The sequence below is a fragment of the Marmota marmota genome, unplaced genomic scaffold (assembly GCF_001458135.2).
Source record: "Marmota marmota marmota unplaced genomic scaffold, marMar, whole genome shotgun sequence".
Classification (NCBI taxonomy): Eukaryota; Metazoa; Chordata; class Mammalia; order Rodentia; family Sciuridae; genus Marmota; species Marmota marmota.
Genome location: NW_026000338.1, coordinates 1,930,574 through 1,937,012, shown reverse-complemented (window position 1 = coordinate 1,937,012; position 6,439 = coordinate 1,930,574). Strand labels below are relative to the sequence as shown.

Genomic DNA, 6,439 nt, shown 5'->3' with positions numbered 1-6,439 from the left:
GATTAAATGAACTCTAGGTAGGGCAAAGGGGGAAAGGGGAGGGAGGGGGAGGGGGAAAATAGAGGTAGGAAAGATGGTGGAATGCAATGGTCATCATTACCCTAAGTACATGTATGAAGACACGGAGGATGTGACTCTACTTTGTGTACAACCAGAGAGATGAAAAATTGTGCTCTATATGTATAATATGAATTGTAATGCATTCTGCTGTCATATACAGCAAATTAAACTTAAAAAAATTAGAAAACAGTAAATGATATTGTGATTTTAGGAGAAATAGATATTAAAATGATATGATAGTTATATAGCATGATTCTTCTATAAATTTAATTATGGAATGCGCAATAAAGTTTGAAGGCAAAGGAAAATACCTCTTGGAACCAATTTACACTAAATAACACATTTGCCCCAATGAGTATACATTGTAGTGATATTAAGAGGGTAGGATGTTGTGATTTCAGGGGAAATAGACAGATTTGGATGTCTAACACTGGAACTCATCACATAGAACATAATGAGAATGTAAACAGAAATTACCAAGGAAGAATCAAGTGATGACACTGGCAATTAATCAGGCAATGTTTTTTTTTCCTGAGTCATTACTACTAAATTGCCTCTTGGCATACTTTTCCCCCTTACTTCCCTTAACATAACACCAAATGTGAGTGGCAACAGTATAGCATAGAAGACTGAGTGCCTCAATTAGGAAACCAAAGAATTGGGTTCAAGTTCCAGCTTTGTTTGACCTTAGATCAATTTTTTCACCTGAGACACAATTGCCTCATCTATAAAGCAAGCAGTTTACCTTGAAAGTCTTTTCCATCCCTAACAATTTTGTGCTTATAATAATATCCTTTTCCTATTTCTATGGCATTTGTGTAGTACTTAGGAATCAGTGGCCTGGAAGAGTGGAAATGTGTTCAAGACATCTCAGGTAAATTGCCTTGCTTTGGTTGGTAAATAGTGGACATACACTAAATGAATATTGTCAAGTAATGTGCTGTAAATGTGAACTACAATGATGATTTGAATCATTGTATAACACGGATATTAATATGCATTTTGACTTTCCTTAGATGACTTTGGTGACAGCAGTAGTGTTGGCAATCTTCCCAACATTTACTATCCCCCAAAGATTGAAATGTTGGGCTAGGTGGAAAAAACCTGATAATAGATGACTTTATCCATCTGTGTTATTTATCAGAGACTTGATAGCATCCATCACTATAATACCTACTCATTGGGGTAAATGTGTTATTTAGTGTAAAATGGTTCCAAGAGGTATTTTCCTTTGTCTTCAAACTTCATTGCACATTCCATAATCAAATTTATAGAAGAATCATGCTATATAAATCTAATAGAACATCATAAATCTGGATTACTATTTTCAGGGCAAATCAGTGTCTTTATAGTATCATAAAAAAGGAATTATCATAATCAAAGATATTCTCATGAGTCAAGACAAGTTGTTAAGCAGAATAGAGGGCAATTATGAGCTTATTTGAGTGGCATCATGGAGTTACCATTGACTCGTTTCATTTATCAACCAAATGCTTGCAGTAACCCAGGTTTCTAAAACTTTAGAGTCAAACAGACTCAATATGAGGTAGTAGTTACAAAATAGTTTTAGATATTCTAGTATTCCAGTATACCACATGTGCAAAAAAAATTAAAAATATTGGGCTTGAAACTGCTCTATTTAGAAAGGCCTTGGATCTTGGCTTATAACTGGGAAAGTAGACTTTGGGTGGGCTCCCATCATTCCTCATCTCATAAGGATGGCATCCTGTGCCTAAAGAGTACAGACAATGGGAAGAACACCTGCCTCCCTTTTGGAGATCTGGAACACTAGCACATGCTAGGCACTTGGTGTCTATATGACTAGCCCCATAAGAAACCTTTGGCACTGAGGGGTTTTTTTAATTTTTTAGTTATAGATGGACACAATACCTTTATTTTTTATTTTTTTTAAAGAGAGAGAGAGAGAGAGAGAGAGAGAGAGAGAGAGAGAGAGAGAATTTTTTAATATTTATTTTTTAGTTTTCAGCAGACACAACATCTTTGTACGTGGTGCTGAGGATCGAACCCGGGCCGCACGCATGCCAGGCGAGCGCACTACCACTTGAGCCACATCCCTAGCCCCAATACCTTTATTTTTTATTTATTTATTTTTATGTTTTGCTGAGGATCTAACCCAATGCCTCACAGGTGCTAGGCAAGTACTCTACCACTGAGCTACAAACCCAGCCCTGGCATTGAGTTTTTAATGGGCTTCCTTGGTAGACATTTCACATGTGCTGTCACAAGTGAATGCTTGAGGCAAGCACATAGTGTGTCACTACACTTGGAAAGGACACTTGTAAGTTTGTGCTTGTTTTCCTCCAGATTTTACCCCCTGCACTTTTTCTCTGATAATTTTTCTTGGTATCATTTTGTGTTAATGCATCTCAACCATAAGTATTTTAAGTCCTGTGAGTTCTTCTAGCTAATCACTGATCCTGGGGGTGGTTTTGTGGACCCCCTACACATTGTACTATTTTTATATGCTGAAATTTTAGTGTGTTTGTTAGTATTTTTAAAAATATATGAACTCTGAATCATTTATATATTGAGATGTACCCATCTATTATGCACCCATAATTGAGATAATTATATGCTACATTAAAAATTTGAATCAAACAACAGCGAACTGAATTAGAAAGTGTTCTGACCATACTTCTCACACTTTAAAAAGCTTTACAAAGTGAAAATATTTTATTTTAATTTCCATGGTTACTAAAGAGGCTGAAGATCTTATATTTATTAGTCTTATTTCCCAAGAGTTCAGAAATAGGGGTGGGGTAGGAAGAGGTATGTGCATTCAGGAAAAATAGGAGAGGATGTGTTGAAGAGTTTAGGACAAGGAAGAGATCAGAAAATTTCCTAGGCTCAAATCCAAGGCCTTAGAGTCTAATTACCCTTTCCCCTCATACCCAGAATCTCTCTGCTTTCCAGTATACTAGGAGATCTATAAAATATAAATAATAACACTATTAATATCATAAATACTTTTGTTTCATTTAAATAAGTTAGCACCTGTAAAGAACTTAGCACAATGCCTAGCAAACAAATTCTCTCCATTTTTGATATCTCTAACTAAGGGTAGGCCCTCATCATTTTATGTCTAAATTACTGTAGTAGTCTCCTTCAGACTTTCACCTTTTTGGTCGGTCATTGTGACCATAATTATTCTCACTTCTTTTTCCCTAAATCCCCACCAACCATTTTCTACTATGTCAAGTAAAATACCCTCTGCCCAACTTTCAAGGTCCTTACCCTACCTTATAAACTTACTTCTCTATATCAGTGATTCTCTCTCCATTCTTCTAAACCAGTGGTTTTCAAACTTAATTATGAATCAAAATCATTTGGAGGGCATGTTAAAACAGTTTGATGCCCTCCCTCTGGAGTTTTGATTAGTTGCTGGGTGTTGCTGATGCTGCTGGTCTGAGGACAACTCTTAAAGAAGCGTAGCCCTACATTGTCTGTCTCCTTGACTTAGTTTTCAGTTATTTTGCTTTCTGTCAATTCTATTAAACCATTCTTCCTTTTCACATCCATCTATTCTTCCCGAGCCCCACATGCTCCTCTATGTCCATCTATCTTATTTTCTTTGCCTGGAATGTTTTCTCCTCCATTAGCACTAAGATCCTATTTAATCCAGTTCAAGATTCTATTAATGTTTCTATTCTTTGGACTACCATTGTTTGATATACTTTGCATTTCACAGTTTAATTCTTATGTGTTATTTTTTCTTATTTCATACATGTGACTTGTATTTTCAAAAATCTATTTTTTGGTACTTAAATATTTTAATAATGTATTTTTATTTTCAATTGACATATAGTAATCATAAATATTTATAAGGTACACTGTTGACATTTCAATAAATATAATTCAATTTGCAGTGATCAGGATAATTGGCATATCTATCACCTCAGACATTTATCATTACACAGGGGTCATGCTAATCTTCTCTGTATCACTCCTATCTTAGTATCTGTGCTGCTGAAGTGAGCATAATAATGTAAACATTTTATGGCAGGAAATTACATTTTGTTTTCCCTGCACTCCCCCCCCCTCAACTACAGTCTAGCACTAGAGTGAATACATATGTTAAATAATCATTTAACTGATTGGTTTATGTGGTCAGGTCATCCATTTTGATTGTAAGATCATATGCTTTTCATTCTGTCCATAATTTGACTCTGAGAAAGGTAAGAATTGCAGAGGTCCAACTTCTGCCTTTAGCTTTACACAGAGAAGTCACTACAACTTGCATGCCTACGCTGTGAATATTGCCTGTCATCTTTCCAAATTTGTGTCTGTCTTAATGCACTCAGAATTACAGGGCAATGATTATTATAGAAGATTCTACATAGAACAACATGCATGATTGCAGCCTTGTACTTAATGGCAAATGGTAGCTGATTGTTTTGTTCTACCTAAGAGTGAGGGAGTATGCAGTAAAAAACAATTTGATGCTGACTGCTGCTTCTGAAGCTTTGTTATACTTCAAGTGCCTCCAACATTTATGACTCTGGCAGACAGTCAAGAGACATACAACATTTTATTTCATTCTATGTAAAATAGGCTGCAAATTTGTTTCTTCAGTCTGTTGCTATTACTGAACAGAAGATATGGCTCTTTTCAGGTTCAGATAAAAAATGTCTTGCTTAATTTTATGATTGCTTGGGGTTGTGGTTTTCACAAAACATCATTCAATGTAAAATAAAAAAATGTGGAAGTCAATCATGAAGCTCAACTGTTTGCTTTTATGTTTGACTGTCATAAATGTAATAAATCTTAACAGTGACTAGAGAAGGTGTAGCAATCCCCTATTCAAGGACAATTGTGTGCTTTCAATGATTTCTAAATTGGTTCCCTATAATACGTGGTTTCCGTTGATCACAATGAGCAGAGAAGCAGCACCATTTTACCCCTTCTGTGTTAGTTCTGGAAAATCCTGAGTTTCAATGGCATTTATTTACTTGTTAAGTTTCAAACCTTTAGATTTTCAAAAAAGTGTCTTAGGGTGTGTTTTCATAAAATATATAAATAATTTAAATATCTTTAAAAACAACAGCAGCATGAAAACAGGACCCACTGCTGTTTTGTTCTTGTTGCAACCTTGGCCTTGTAGTAACATAAAAGGAGGGCTTTCTTTTATATTATTCTCAAAAGATCTGAATATCAGCTCATGGGTCAACGGACAACAAAAGGCAATGTGGTAACATAGATCATTCACAACAAATATTCTGTTAATATTTGTTGATGCAATAATACCCAGCACATCCTCTGGAACTCCTGGGCAGAGTCTAGGCAAGTTCTAATGTTGCTCTGAAGCAACATGTCTGAAACTGAAAGACTTGAGGAGGAGGATTCTACTCAGTTTGAAGCCATGCTGGAACATTCTATCTACTCCCATAGAAGAGGAAATTAATTAAATTTATGGGTTATGTGTTCAAGTAGGTGTTTGTATTTTTAAAAAATATAATCCCAAAATATGTCAAATAACATTTATAATATAAATGTGATCTTATAATAAGAAATATTAATCTTATTTGCTTGTGCTTTACATGTATTTATTAGACAGAGGTTTATTTAGCAAAACAGATACATATTCAAGGGAGAATGGGGGCTATTCAAGAGGGAGAGAACTCCTTCCCTTGGTGTAGAGTGTTCATATTTATAGAGGGACTAGGGGCTGGACTAGGGGTGGAGGCAGAGTGAAGCTGCACAATTTCATGCCAGTTTTCCCTGGGCTTGAACATTGCCCTCATATACAAGGGCAGGGGCATGGGTCAAGGGTGTGGGCTAGAGGCTTGTTGCTCTTGTTGCTCAGTAGTTGCACTTGTTTCTGGGTGGTTTGTTTGTTTGTTTGTTTTTTGCATCTCAGTGGTTCATTGATATTTCCTTCAAGACTCAGTATCTTTCCCTTTATTCTCAAATTATATTGTCATCCCTTTAAGACATTAATCCCTAATCTTAAGGGTTGTTGAGAGATGAAGATCCATTTTTTTTTTGGCTGCTTCAGGTTGGCATGCAGCAATGACCCTGCCTGGCCAGGGATCAAAAGTCTCATCCTGATTGATCTAAAGGATGTAGATATTGGTCTCAGCTGTGTGGACAGGTTGGAATTCTTGTGTTGCCATCCTCTTGACATGGAATTTTTGTCATCAATGTTGATGCCTCCAAAGTTTCACTTAAGGGCCACCAAGAGATGTCACTGGAGAAGACGTGTCTCCCAAGAAGGGTCTGAGAAGTTCCCAGAGAAAAGGGGGAGGGAACTTTTCTCAGGACCAGCAGGGTTCTTGGCTTATGGGATGGAAAAGAATTTCAGCACACTTCAGTTAAAGGTATAGATAGATGTTTATTTAGAAAAGTAGATACATATTCA

The 6,439-nt window shown here is 36.2% G+C and overlaps 1 non-coding gene across 1 annotated transcript; it reads right to left on the bottom strand.

Annotated features, from left to right (window-relative positions):
* Nucleotides 1-3,953: 3,953 nt before the first annotated feature.
* On the bottom strand, nt 3,954-4,060 carry LOC125614522. The gene has a single exon (XR_007345114.1). It is a non-coding gene; the product is annotated as a U6 spliceosomal RNA (small nuclear RNA).
* Between the last annotated feature and the right edge of the window lie 2,379 nt (nt 4,061-6,439).